The 13,572-nt window shown below is 38.5% G+C and overlaps 1 long non-coding RNA gene across 2 annotated transcripts; it reads right to left on the bottom strand.

Annotated features, from left to right (window-relative positions):
- Positions 1–4,396: 4,396 nt before the first annotated feature.
- On the bottom strand, positions 4,397–13,260 carry LOC128071615 (uncharacterized). Of its 2 annotated transcripts, XR_008201911.1 has the most exons (4): positions 13,080–13,260; positions 12,440–12,632; positions 12,200–12,323; positions 4,397–7,809 (listed from the first exon to the last, which is right to left on the bottom strand). It is a non-coding gene; the product is annotated as an uncharacterized LOC128071615 (long non-coding RNA). The 2 variants fall into 2 exon arrangements; XR_008201910.1 differs by having other exon boundaries at positions 12,200–12,632.
- Positions 13,261–13,572: the final 312 nt, after the last annotated feature.

A 13,572-nucleotide genomic window follows, 5' to 3' on the forward strand; every position in this document is an offset into this window, starting at 1 on the left:
CAATGGTTTTGTGAGAATGGCAGAAAGTGGAATGTGAGGCTGCTGTCCATACAGATAATTATCTGAAGTCACAGAGGGCTTGGCTGATAGCTGCGCTGTCAAATAATGAAGCACTATATAAATTGTGCATCCTTAGGAGAAGGCAAAGATACATCGCGGCATTGAACTCCATTAATTCCTCCAAATAGATCCTATCACAAAGGGGACCTTTGCTATAAATAATTAACTTGGTCCACTGAGATAATTTTATCTCTAAAATGCTACTTACACAGACATTTTCATACAAAAAAGATCCACTACTTCTGATATTCCCGATTTTTTAATGTGTATATTTAAAATGTCATGAATATTCTGAAGGCTTCATATTTGGAGGTCAGCAAGGGACTGTGCTTGCACTGCCCTCTTTAATATGCATATTAGTCACTGGTGGTTGGGGAGATTGCTAAGTGTACAGCATCAGCAGTTTGCTGAAGCCACAACTTCGTGCCTCCCTGCCATCAAACACAGATGAAACAGGGTTTTTTTTTAACCCTGAAAAACAGATTGCCTCCAGGATTGGAAGTCAATCTCACTAAGAAACAGGCATTAGAAAAAAAAATGAGAAGGAAAAAAGAATAAAAGGAAGAAAAATTTAAAAGAAATGCAATGTTGGTATTAGTCAGTTAGCTATATGTTGTTTATTCACTTCAGTATAGGTTTCATTGCAACATTGAAGGAATACAAATTGACACAAAATTCATGTAAATTTATGTAAATGCATATATAAATGAGTTGCAGCCCTCAGGCTCCTGGCAAGTTGCCACAGTGGCTTTGAGCAGAGCAGAGATTTTGTGCCACTGTAGTACTCTGAGAGGCGTTATTGTGAATTAGAGTGTGGTTTTCTGAGAAACATTAGTAGCTTTATCAGTTCCTACATGAAGTTTGCCAAGGGCGAAAGAAATACCACTTTGTGAACTTTTGGCTTCTTATCTGAGTTAGTAATAGCACTGAGCGTAGAAATAGCTCATGTGTGACCACTACAAACTCTTTCACTTTCTCAGCAGAGTTTATAGTTACTGTGAGACTGTAACACTCAGTTCGTGAACATGATAAACTTCACTGGTATTTCTCTGGAATCTGTAATAGCCATTAACTCAGAAATAGCTAGTTCACCACCATTATAAACTCCTTTGGCTTCTCTGTGGAGACATTCTAATAGTCATGAACACAGAAATAGCTGGTTCACAACCATTAAGATCTTTGTCAACATGCCCATTGAGAATATAATGGTTGTAAATCGGGAACAGCTAGTTCACAATTTGTACACTTTTTTCTTTTTTTTTTTCTTCTTCTCCATATTGAAATACAACCTTGCAGCCAAAAACTTGCTAGTAACAAATAATGCCGTAATACGGGCTTACTTGGGCATTCAGGGATAATGCAGCACAGTAAAATATAATACATTAAGGTAAATGGCAGAGCAAGATTTGGGTAGCTTTCGAAAACTTATGGCTTGTATCTGCTAGTTCTATCTAGCAGCTCCATTGGACTTGCATCCCTTCTTCATTTGTAAGGACAGCTCGCAGGAAGCATCACAGGCAAGGATAAATGCAAAGTTGTGGTACTGACTTGGAAGGGCAAAGGGCTGTCAGGGGGGAAGCACTTCTTGTTTTTCAGTATGTGGGATCTCAGAACTTCTATGGCCTATCTACCTGTATCATATCATATCATATATGATACCTATGGCCTATCAACCTGTAGGCAGGACTGCAGAGAGACATGCGGGAATTTTGTAACTGAGAATGTCTGTCAGCCACATCAGGTAGCTGAGGTGACATCTGAAACCCCCACCTCAGCCCTTAATAGCGCTCATGGGTCACGCTCAGCTGTGGTATGACTGGAGGAAGCCTGCTCACAGGCCTCCTGCATCTCCATGCAATACCTGCTCTTTGCAAATGAGCCTCATCTCCTTCAGAAGTCTTCTGGAGTAACTGGGAGGTTGTTGGGATTCTCACAAGTCCTTTGCTAGCAAATAGCTATCATAATAGAAAGGAAACATAGCAGCAGTGTTCCCCTGTACCCTCAGCACAGCCTCTGGATCCACACCTTTTACCTCCCCATGAACCCACCCTCTGCTGTATGATCCTTCCTTGTCACCAGTCTCCCAGTAACCCATCTGAAAACATTTCTAAGTGCGGAGTGAAAATTTTCTGGGAACTGGAAGTCTTTCCTTTTCTCTTTCAAGACCATGATGTAAAAGACTAAGTGGGGTAAACATGGAATAAAGGTACTGGTGGCAAGGAAGGAAGCACTTCAGTATTTATAAGCTCTTCTTACTGCTTCAAAGAATTTATTTCTGTTAGTGAGAAGTGTTTGTGTAATTCAGCCCCACATGATCTTACTGTCTTGGGACCTAATTCTGTTCCCGCTTAACTCTGTGTCCAAATCTCTGTTGATTTCAAACTGAAGCAGCCCTGGGTCTTTTGGTGGTTTCTCTATTTTTCTCACTAAGAAATTTTTTTTTTTTAAATTTCTGACATCACATGATGCAACTCAGTGTAGAAATGGTGCTTTTGAGTGTGCATAGATGTAAAGAAATCATTTTTCAGTGATAATGATAAATTCTCTGCAGCATAGTGAGCGTGGGAAGTAATCACTGCAGGACAGAAAGCCTGTGGAAGAAGATGTGTCACCACTTCAGGATTCAGAGAAGAAATCATTCTCCAGTAATTAAACATAAGAAGAATCAACAGTTTCAATTAATTTTACCTGAGTTTTCACTTTTGTTGTTGTTGTTGTTTTTGTTTAAAAATTAAAACCTTTAGGAAAGCAATGACAGATGGAGTTTTCAAGGAAGTCAAGGGATTAAAAAAATATTGAATTGGCAAACTGGCAGGAAAACAATAAGAGAAAGAGATGCCAAAGAGTGTTGTTATGGTGGTGCTGGGAAAGGACACCAGTCCCAAGAAAAGAGAGGAGGCGATCAAGGGCCTGATCCTGCAAATCTTTATTTGCTTGTGTGAATGATCTCATTGATCTTAGCTGGTCTCTGTGCCTGGGAAACTATTTGTGGAGTCAGATCACAGAGTGTTAGTGAGCAAATGCCACCTCATTCATTGCCCAACCTGCAAACACTCAGCTGGAGGGATAGATCAGGGGGTGCTGGGAGGAGGAGGGGTTGCCAAAGAAGGAATGCAGGAGTGATGTTGCTCCGGCGTTAGCAGAGTGGTATCCTGAACATCACCACTGAGGGATGGCAACCCTTGATCTGAAGGAAAAGAGAGAGCCAAGATTTTAAGAACGGTTTTTAAGAACTGAATGCTGTTCTTGCATTGAGATTTTACTCCACCTAGGGCTTAGCCCAAGGGAAAACCTGACAATGAAGTTATAGACCTCCTTGAAAAATAAGAAATCTTAGTATGAATGTCTCTAGCCTGGTGTGAAAGCTGTATCCTACTCATGTATTATGCCAGGCCATGGTGATAATGAAAGTACTAACAAATAAATACCCAATGAAGACATAAACCTGTTGGAGTAATTTTTTGTGTTAAATGTTCATTTAATGCTTTTCCCCTGTACTCATTACAGTACCTGCACAGTCCCAAATTCTAAAAGTGTTTGAGTGTCTGATTGCTGCTGAAACTAGCAGGTGTTAAGCACTTAATCACTTTTGAGGGCTCAAGTTCTATTTCACTAATATTATAAATTTAACAGAGCTCTACTTGCTTTCTCCCAGTGATGCTTCATCTGGTTTCTGATTGTTTATTTTGTTTCACAGCACTGACAGCACATTATTAATAGACATTTATGTATAGGGTGCATTAAGAATGTTTTGCAGTGACAAAGATTTTCACTTCCAAAAGGTTTGAACCTAAATAGCAAGCCATGTGCACATTAGTTACTTAAAAAAAAAAAAGAGAGAGAGATTTATGTATTTATGGCAGTTGCATTTTCTCCAAGACCACAGATCTCTATTTATTCTCAGGGTGCTTCTGTCCTTGATGACATGAAGTGTTACTTTACTGGCCCTTGGAGAAAAAGCAGAAGGGAAGATGCAGTGTCTTCTAGTCTATTGCATAACCCACTGCTAATCACAGATCAGCTTAATTGCCACAGTCAGAAAGCCAATGCTGCCAACTCTAACTAAAAACACTGATGCTTTTCAGAAAATGTTAGGGAAAGGATTTCTAGAAACTTGAAACATGAATAAAATTATAGAGAGAATTTTCTCAACAAAAGGAATGTAAAAGTTGCTTATTTGACTATGATATCTACCATACAAAAATGTGTCTATGATGAAGCAATTGCAATCACTTGCTGACGTGCAATCAGAAGAAAAGCAGACAGAAAAAAAAAAAAAAAAGTGTATGATTTATTTATAAATCTGGGAAATAAAGAATATTTACTTTCCACACTGTATGCAGGTAGGGCAAAAAGACAGGAAAACACAGGTATGTGACAGCAGTGATACCTTTAAAGGTACTGAGCACCTTAAAATATGTGTATAAATATACAAGGGCAGCTCCAAAAGTACTGTCTCCTGTAATATGACGTTGACCCATAATGTCAGAGGTGGACGTTGGTGGGATGGCAGTAGAGGCTGAACCTTTCTGCCAATATTCCATTACACGCTGTTGCCGTGTGACAGATGACAGCAGAGGGGCACTCAGACACAATGATGTCTGACATGGAAATGTGTATTTAGCAAAGGTGTGTCACTGAATTCCTCCATGTGGAAAAAAAAATATGGCACCCATTGACATGCATTGATACTTGCTGAACATTTGTGGAGACCAAACAGTGAACGTGAGCACAGTGAGGTGGTAGTTGTTGCGTTTCAGGAGTGGTGACAGCAATGAGAAAGACATTCTGGATGGCCATGCACAGCTGTCACACCACAAAATGAAGAGAATCTTCATCAGCTCATCCATATGAATCGGCTAATGCTGATGACTGTGTTGAAAAACAGTGGTTTGCAGTTGAGAATTTGCTCTATCAAATAATGTTGTGCTCTTTTCATCTATTTGAGTTTCCGTGGAAATAAATAGGAGGCATTACTTTTGGAGCTAGCTACACGTATTTATACGTATAAGTTTACTTATGGAGAGTAATGGCTCAATCGTGACATAATGGCAGAGAAGTCTGTCATTTCACCACCTGAGGAGCAGTTAAATCTAAGGTCATGAGACCTCAGACCTATTTTTAGTGAACATAATATTAAATAACTTTCTTTGTGATAAGTGAACTATTGGACTAATCACTAGAGATACGAGATCAAGGTTAAGTTCTGATAGAACGTTGTAACTGTATATTGGCAATCTTTTCTAAAATAAAGATATATATTATTACTGATTCTGACCTCCCTCTGATTTTGAATGAATGTAAATGTAACTCAGTGTCTTCACTATAGTTTCTTTACACTCACCATAGCATCGATAAGGTCAGGAACAGCCCCATTCATTCAGAATTCTGAGGAAAATACCCATTTTCTCATGACAGAAAATTCCTATTTTAATTGATTTGTTTCTGACCATTCCTGAAATATTTAGGGCCATACAGGGAGCTGAGTTTCTGGAGTTAGAATCATACAGAAAAATCATTGAATGTGGCATTGGGTTTGGAGATTCATGATCCTTGAGGTTCCATCCAACCCTGGCCATTCTGTGATTCTGTGAAGTTCCTGTTATTAATGAAAACAATTTTTTGAATTTCTTTTCCTCTGTGAATTTTTGACTATTCAGACTCAAGATTGTCTAAATGCATAAATGTGGGTATCATAATTTTTTGTAACATTTCTTTCCCTTTATCAAAAAATCTAGCCCTGAGGCTTTTTTTTTTTTTTTAAGATAAATTGTGGAGGCTTTCTCTACCTCAGATATCAATCAGCCCTTTACCCTTGTCAACAATTAAAATTCTTTCCAAAAAGCCATATAGGGCACTTACCAACAAGTCATCCAATTTGCCAAAAAGGGCCTGCTACAAACAGAGGGCACGTGCACTCAAAGACTGCTCTGAACTAGCAAGTAGGAGTGGGTGTAGGGTAAAAGGAATGGTAAGGAATAAAGTAGGGCAGCAGTAACAGAGAAGCTTGCTGTTTCATTCAAAGGTGTATCCTGGCATTCAAAGGGAGAAATGTTAGAGGAGCAGTGTTGAAGCTAGATGGTCATTGTGGTCCTTTTCAACCCAGGCCATTCTATGATTCTATGAACACCTCCAGGAGTACTGCCTGCGGTCTGCATCCGCACCATGTTCAGCATCAGTCAGTGGCACAGAGCAGACCTCCACATTACTGCCACTAGAAGGATGTGCTCCAGTACCACATCTTGCTTTTCTGTTGAATAAAATACACGGCACAAGATGGCAAGATGTGTATTAAACAATTTGTACAGTTATTGGTATTTATTAAAAGAAGCTCATTGGGATGAAATGACTGAGATGGACTTCTGATGAGCGGAAATCACCATCTTGAATTAAAAATGTCTCGTTCTCTCTGTGTGCTGTATAAATCTGGCATGTGTTTTGAAAATTTCTAATACGTGTCAGTTTCAGCTGAAGCTTTTGATGTAAATAGGAGTAAGAACATTTGGCACAAAACCCAAATTACAGCTTCACCACTGCAGTTTCATTAGAAAACAGATATATTAGAAAACTAATCTGCTGGGAGGTGCAGCACAAACTGACATTTGCTTTTAAGCTCTTACAATGCCTGAATTACATAATTTATTATTATTATTATTAATTTAACATATTTAAATTAAAGTCAATCAAGTATGTATCTGAACTCTGGAATGAATTATTATCACTGAGTCAGTACTTTGAAATCTGTTAATTATCTAGGAATAATCCATTTGGAGACTTGCTGCACAGATAGATACGTACCATATGCCTGATTCGAAGACTTTCACCTGTCATTTAAAATAAGATTAATCTTTTGAATATCTTATACATGAGTGCAGGGTCATGAATCTGAATGAAATGATTCTAAGGCAAACTTGTAATACAATTAAATTCCAGTTTCTTTTTCTGGAGGCTCAAATTATAAGTAGACTTTGCTGTCAAGCCTGATGCTTGATTTAATCAGTAATGAATAAACAGCCCCTACCACAACAGGACCAGATGACCAGCTCAGGCTATGCATCAATCCAACACCTGTGTGCAGAGAACACCTATTTTCAAAGCAGTTTTCAAGGAGAGTAGCTTATAGAACATGTGACAAGCAGGGATCAGGAATTAAAGTCCTGCAGGGATCTGTAAAATCTGAGGACATTAGCCACTCGAGAGACAGGAAAGCACCTGCTCTGCAGTGCAGTTTAGGGCATTCAGTAGGTTAAATACACAAGCTGAAACCCTGACTCCAGTCGAATCAGTAGCAAAATTCCCTCATTTTTTAAAGGGCCAACATTTCTTTTTATCTTGTTGCTATCTGTTAACTCCACTCCGTAAGGCGATGAACACCAGAAGTAACACTCTTGTAGTGACTGCCAGAGTCATGATGAGATTTCAAATCAGGCATATCTGATACATTTCTTCATCCATCACAGGAGAGGAGATGCTCTGTACGTGTGGGAATGAGTCCTTCATAAAGCAGCAGTAAAGCTTGTCTTCCTTATCAGGATATGACTTGTGTTTCAGAGAGAGGAACAAAACTTCCAAAGAAGGAAAATCTCCTACATTCATTTCTTCCATCCATCCTCCTTGATCCAGGAGTAATGAAAGTTCTTTTTTGTTATCTGCACAAAGCAATTGTCTTAAGTGCTTCTATCTGAATTTTCCTTGGACCAAGTGGAAAAGGAACTGATGAGACAATTTACATTGCTGGTTACTAGTTTGCTATTTAGAAAAAAAACCACAAAACAACATCGAACATCAGCACAGTTAGGAACAAGGTAAGAAAGCAGCCCTGGCAAAGAGTAACAAGCAGTCAAACATTCCTATTGATTTCATAAAACAGTCCCAATTGTTCTTGGAACTGAAGTCAGGGTCGATTGTAAATTATGGGAAAAGAAAAAAGGACAAAGTTATAGAAAAAGACAGAAAACTGTTTTAAATACAGCCTACAGATCCTGGGAGGAGAAAAAAAAAAAAAAAAAAAAAAAAGGTGAAGTATATCATGCAAGCAAAGAAAATAATGCATCTTAATTAAAGGAGAAGTGTGATGGATTGATTTCATTCACTGTTTACTTACCTGGACTCAGTCAGTAGGATTCTGTAGTTGTTAATTCAAAACCATGTAAAACCTGGTTTCAAAATCCGTGACTTTTTTTGACTGGCTTAAAAAAACTTCATAGTAACACTGTAATTTCTTGCTAAATCCTGAACTCTCTCCTGAACTCCTGATCTCTTTCAAGATGGCCAAAGTATAATTTTCTGTGTTCCTCCTCTCATATCTTTATGTGCTCTTATTTTCGCAGTGTTTGTTCTTATACCTATTTGTCAATTTTTTTCGAACTCTCTCTCATCTGGAGATTTATATCCATAAACACCAAAGGTTTATCTTAAAAAAGGTTATCTAACATGGAGTATTTATAATCTTTATTATAATAATTATAATAATTTATAATAATAATAAAATAAAATTATAATTTACAATATATAATAAATATATAATATTTATAATAATTTATAATTTATAATATGTATAATTATATATATTTATAATAATTCCTTTATTAAATTTATAAAGGAAGTTTTAAGCAGAAATGAACCAGAAAGCAGTGTTAGAACTTGTTTTCATTCATCATCTACAAAACACAGCAAAACTTCTCTCCCTCTCACAACTGGAATGGCTTTCTAGCCCTTCTTCATCTACACAGTTACCTCCAGATACAAATCTCTCTACAGTCCTATAGTAAGCTAGCTGTCACCCAAAGTAACTGGGTGATATCCACGTGCCCCCACATGCTTAACATCCTACTTGTCTTATGGCAAAAAGTCGATTCTGTTACATCTCTGCATAAAGTAATATTGTGTTTAAACACATAAATCTGTCAGTGCTGACAGCATTGGTGTTTTATTCTATTTCCCATCACTGCAAACATCAGAGTGCTCTCCTTGTCAAATCAGTAGCATTAGAAAAATAAATCTTCTGTGAACTACATGGTCATAGCTGCTTCTTTTTTTCTCTCTCTTTACTTTGAAGTTTTGATAAAACATACTCTATATCTTTTCCAGCTTTTGCTGATGACTTGCATATTTCTTGGTGCTTGAAAAATAAGTTTTCATAGGCCACCAATGCCTGCAGTAGTTCAAAGCAGCAGACCATGCACATCTTTGGAAATAGCAAGAAAAATTCTTCCAAGAACTTCTTAGGCAGACGAAATAACCTTGCAGACACTTTCTTGCCTGAATTCTACCTAGATTACGGGGATACTAAAGCACTGAGGCACATGCCTTTGATATTTTTTTATCCTTTCTAATGTCACTACTATGATTCTTATTCATAAAAATGACAAACTCTACTATGACTCCTTGGAAGCTCTTGGTTTATATAAGGAAGAGCTAGACAGGCTTGTTCTAATGAACAAAGAAAATACTGAACTCCACAGAAGCTTTCCAAAAGGATTTTGCTAAAGTTCAGGTACAGATCAAAAATTTAATCTTAACTCTGTTAATAGACCTCATTGAGTAGAGTAAGATATCATTAGAAACAATTTGAGATAACAGTATCAGCAGCAGCTTAGCAAAGCATGAGTAGCAATTGTAAACAGTGTGCCTAGCTGAGCTTTAGTCATGGCAATAAGAAACAAGATGTCTGAAATGCATTGGCAGTGAGAACATTCAGAATTTTAAGGATGAGTGGGGGCCTTTAGTGAATGAAGGTCAGAAAGCAGATCTGATTGTAAACAAGAGCTCTGTTCCCTCTGACACTGAACACATATTCCTCTTTAGATTCCCACTAGCAAATACCCTAAAACCTTCCTGAAACTTATACTCTGAACTGAGGTTAAGCTAGGCAGCATTCATCCTAAATGTCATACAACAGCAGCAATTTCTAGAATAAACATTCTTCCTTTTGTTATTGTTCTATATGATAATAACAGCTAGTCTGCTATACTTTTTACTTGCTGACTTAGTCACGTGTTTGAGATTTGAAGTAATATTCTCTTACTATGATATTTTTCCTCTAAAACTGGTCCTTTAAAACATCTAATTAACAGCCCAAAATTTAACAGTCACCACATGCAGAAGAACAAATGTGTTGGTGTTTGAGTTACCCTCAGATTGCTTTGAACACAAGAGAGATAATAGGAAATAGGTACAGAAGTTGATACAGACACAGTTATGAAAAACAGTTATTTACTGTGGTTTACAAACTGAGTACCAGGTTTAAATTCAAGTTTAATGTAATAGAGGAGAACGATGATTATATATAAGTATGTATACACGTACTTTAGCTCAACTCTGAGACATAAATTTACTTCTTCACCTCAAATACTGTCAGGATGCTCCCATACACAGTAATTCTCACTCTTAGGGTGAAACTCTATCTTCCACTCTCAGAAGTAAATCTTGCTGAAGGCAAAGAACGTGTGCTCAGATTATCATTGAAGGAATATTCAGACCCAAGCCTTTACCCACATCACAGATACCTGTGCTCTGCAATTTAATTAATTAAATTTTGACACTTCTCCTGAAGTGTTACTGGCTTTCTCCAGCTTTTGACTTGAGACTTACTAATGCTGCTTTCAGGTAGCAAGGTGGAGTCATCACCTGATGAGCAGAAACTTGCTGAGAACTATTTCTATGTTCAGTATAAACAAGTCATTAACCCACTGAGGAGACAATGTTCCCTTCTGCCTGGTGTTCAAAGAATTCAGCTCTCAGTGTATATATTCTTCACAAACAAAAATCTGTATCTCATACAAACATCTAAACTGGCAGTTGCAGTTTACACAAGCACATAAATTACAGGATGATGGAGCTCTTTATGTGCTGTTGATTGAGGGTGCACATAACACTAGACAAAGAACAGGTTGTAAAAGGTTGTAGGTTTGAAGGTTTCTGAAGTCTGGACTTTGAAGAATATCATACTGTATTTAACAGGGACTGATACCAAGCAGCCATGGCTATGATGATGAACACTTTTTCATTTCAAACCTAGAAAATGTTCTTCATTATATCTACAGGTAATAGATATAGCACAGATCAGTGAGGTCTAACAATAAGACCCACAAGTTCCTACAAAATTGCTTCTTTGTTGATCCCAGGAAAAGCCTTCTGCTTCCCAACTGGCACCAATACTCAATTTCTACGATCAAAGCGGAAAACAGAGCTGTCACCTTGAAGCTCTTAACCTTTTGTTTGTCAGTGTAGAGACTCATGCTTACAGTGGTTTGAATTTCTAGTTCATCTGCTGCTGAAAATGATAATTTTGCATTCACTGCAGCCTAGAAACTAACTTAAGACATTCATCTCTAATGGCAAAGCTGTGTGAAAGAGCCACAGGATCACAGAATGCCTTTGGTTGGAAAGGAACTTAAAGGTCATTAAGCTCCAACCCACCCACTGTGGGCAGGGCTGCCCCCCATCAGCTCAGGCTGCCCACGGCCCCATCCAATCTGGCTTTGAACACCTCCAGAGATGGGGTACCACAGCTTCTTTAGGCAAAAGACCTCATTGGCACCCTGTACTGGCATGTGTGGCTCCCTTCTTTGCAAACTCAGCTGGCTCACCACCACAGTTCAGTGCCCTTGGCTGTGCTGTCTGGAGGGGGTGCAGAGCTGGGTTGGGCTGTGCTCTGATCACAGCCATCCAGAAGGATATAGAGAGATTAAAAACAAACAACAACAACAACAACAAACTACTTCTAAAGTGGGATTTGGATGATTTCAACAATGTGGTTGGCAACATAACTGTACAAATGGTTGTGTAAGTACATCTGGAAAAGAAGTAGGAGAAACATAGCAGGGAGTGGGAACAGGTAAAGGAATAAGAAAAGGAAGAACCTCTCAGACCGGCTTTGCTGGTGGGAAAAACGTTACTGGGATGTTCTGGGGGTATTGTTCTGGGGATATGAGTGGGAAAAGAAATGAAAAGTAAGGAGAATGAGTGGGGGCAGAAGAAGATGGAAGTAGGGAAGGAAAAGGGTAAAGTAAGGTCTGCTCTTCAGAGGCAGCGGTTACTGATCTGGCTCAGATGAGTTATAAAATCTTGCCATTACTGTTAAAAAGCAGCAGCGCTAATAAAAATATAACCACTGCAACCAATAAAAAATACCCACATGCAGACGTATTCCTTGTTATGAGGACAGAAATGGGTTGTTGTTACTCAGCATATCCCCTCTGTGTGATGTTGTTTTCATGGACGTGATGAAAACATGATCCCAGAGCTGGCAGTGCTGCACCCTAGCAGGTAGAGAAAAGGGGCTGCATTTCAGACTGGACTTCGGACTGTTGGATACAAAGCAGCTAAGAACACGTCCATTGACTGAGGTAATCTTTAAATCTATTTGGAAGTCTACATTGTCGCACTGAGCCATCCTTCAGGGACCTCCTTCCAGAACTTTCCAGCACACAGCCTGCATTGCGTTCCACTCCTCCTAATCTTCATTGAACCCAGCAATCTCTCTTGGATGTGGCTCCAGAGCAAGAGTATGTAGCAGAATGCTGTTGCCAAAAGTCACTGCAGTGCTGCTGTTCAGGCAGTTTTGTCTCCTTTGCATTGTCAACATAATTAAAAATAAGGGTAGACCAGGCTCTTTACAATAGTAACAGTTTTGCATGAGAAAAAGAAATAAAAAGCTTGAAATCACTGACTTCTTACTGACGATACCATGTTATCATTGATAAGGTACTAAAAATCCTCTCTGATGCATACCTGTCATTATAAGAAAATATAGTTCTTCCCGATTCTTCTTTGTTTTTCATTGGTATACTCTATTTTGGTACTATGTTTCATTGCAGTTAACCCCTGATGGAACTAACAATAATCAAGCACATACTAATTTAGCATGGGGTTAAGAAACTGAGAATAGATGATAGAATCTAAGCAGCCTGGGAAACAAAAGTGAAGCTTTTTTTTTTTTCCCCCAAGAAATAAGGTAAACAGCAGTAGGGACACTGTGCTGTGTCCTTTGGTATGACTGAGCAAAGTAGCATTACCTGTTGTCTGAGTTCCTCCTGGGTCTAGAGTTCCTTGCCCGCAGCTTATTAATGGTAAATCTGAGAGTCACTGCCTTAACCATTGCCTCATCCCGACTTTGTGCTCGATTCCAAGAGCATCACCTAGTTTTCTGGCGACCTCTTTGAATCTGAGTTGCTCAGCACTTTTCCAAACAGAGCCATAAGCCGGATAAAGTTCAGTGGTTTCACTGCAAACAAGTCTGCCTTCTGCTGGGTTGATGGTGGTGTTAAAATGTAAAAGATCAATCTGCTTTCTTAAAAAAGATTATTTTCCTCTCTGGAAAATGTAAACAAACTCCAATAACTTCCTCTGTTAGGAAAACATTTTTTTCATTCTCTTTCCTTTGTCAGCATGCACCTGACTGCAGCTGTGGCTGATACCGCGCCTTTGCTCTGTTTACTTTAAAGAATAAGCCACTGCTGTTTGATTTAGTTTATCATTTCTAATGCATAAGCCCTCTCTTGATCTTGC

The sequence above is a fragment of the Tympanuchus pallidicinctus genome, unplaced genomic scaffold (genome assembly GCF_026119805.1).
Source record: "Tympanuchus pallidicinctus isolate F22 unplaced genomic scaffold, pur_lepc_1.0 scaffold6, whole genome shotgun sequence".
NCBI lineage: Eukaryota > Metazoa > Chordata > Aves > Galliformes > Phasianidae > Tympanuchus > Tympanuchus pallidicinctus.